Source organism: Monodon monoceros, unplaced genomic scaffold, assembly GCF_005190385.1.
Source record: "Monodon monoceros isolate NGI ecotype Baffin Bay Population unplaced genomic scaffold, NGI_Narwhal_1 Contig3270_ctg1, whole genome shotgun sequence".
Taxonomy (NCBI): Eukaryota; Metazoa; Chordata; class Mammalia; order Artiodactyla; family Monodontidae; genus Monodon; species Monodon monoceros.
In genome coordinates this window covers 1-1,515 of record NW_021699193.1, presented here as the reverse complement: position 1 = coordinate 1,515, position 1,515 = coordinate 1, and the positions used below count along the sequence as shown (strand labels likewise).

The following is a 1,515-nucleotide window of genomic DNA, read 5'->3' as shown; positions in this document are numbered from 1 at the left end:
TTATCTGAATTTGTCCTCTGTTAATCATTTCAATAACTGCCTCTGCAGTAGTATTCATAGGAATGTCAGGCATATTAAGAGCTGTATTACTGCTGTCTGCGTTGTCTCCTCCATCAGGACATTTCATCTTGACAATTTGCACATCTGGGAGACTATCAAGAAATGCTTTGAGGTCGATGCCATTCAGCACAATCCGATTGTCATAAATGTGCCCATTGGACTTAAAATCGATGACTGCTTTCTTCTTCAGGTGAGGGAACATATTAGCATGATCACCAATAAAGAAAGTATGGGGCATGTAAGCCAGTTTCTCAGAATACTGCTCAGCAACTTCAGCAGGTGAAGTTTCCTGATCAGTGATGATATAATCCATGAAAAGCACGCCACTGGTCCCAGGGTAGCCCAGCCACATTGCCTGAATAGGAGCTGGCCTGAGAGCAAAGAGTTCATTTCGAGCACCCCTGGTATAACCATTCATATTTACAAGGATGTGTATACCATCATGATGGATGCGATCAGCTGCTTTCCCATTGCATGGAATCTGAGAAAGATCAATGAAATGATGGGCTTCTGCCATCACCTTCGCTCGGAAGTTTGTGCCATCATCTGGGCTCAGGGCATAACAGAATACCTCAAATTTATCAGGACTGTGCATGCCTGGAATAGACTGCATAAGATGAGAAGTAGGATGATTCCCAAAGTCAGAGCTCACGTATCTTACACGCAGTCGACCATCACTGAGCTTCAAGTCTTTTGGATGTTCATACGGTGGTTTATGAAGGACACTGATCTCATCCAAGCAGAGCTTCCCACGGCTCTCAGCAATAGCCTTCCTGAAGCCATGAGAAAGAGGATAGAGCATACTATGATGAGGCTGCACAGAAGGCAACCTATTCTTCTGCAGCTGGTCAGCCACAATGCTGACCAACTTCTTCATTCGCTCATAGTCTGTCCAATCACAGACAATCTGCAGGCAATGAGCCAAATCACAATAAGCGTCAGAAAAATCAGGTTCAAGCTTTAGAGCAGTGCGATAACAAGCAATTGCTTCTGGAATATTCCCTGAATACTTGTGAATGGAAGCCAGATTGCTGTGGGCATCCGCAAATGCAGGGTTAATCTGAATGGCACGAGTATAACACTGCAAGGCTCCCTGAACATCCTGCATCTCCTTTAGAGTGTTTCCCATGTTACAGTAGGCATCAGCAAAGGTAGGACTGATTCGAACAGCCTCCTTATAATGCATCAGAGCTTCCTGCAGTTTTCCCTGCTGCTGCAATACACTTGCTAAATTTGAATGGGCAACAGCAAACTCTGGGAAGACTTCTAATGCTTTACAATACAAGCGAACTGCCTCTTCAATGTTTCCCTGGTCTCCTTTGATGTTAGCTAGGTTATTCAGAGAGTCTGCATGGGTGGGGCACAGCCGCAGAGCTGTATTACAACAATCTTCTGCTTCGGCAACACTGCCCTTCTCTTCCAGAGCGTTGGCTAGGTTGCAGTAAGCATCAGGGA

General features: G+C 45.1%; 1 pseudogene; it reads right to left on the bottom strand.

Moving 5' to 3' along the window:
• Window positions 1-4: 4 nt before the first annotated feature.
• Window positions 5-1,387, bottom strand: LOC114904187 (annotated as a pseudogene).
• Window positions 1,388-1,515: the final 128 nt, after the last annotated feature.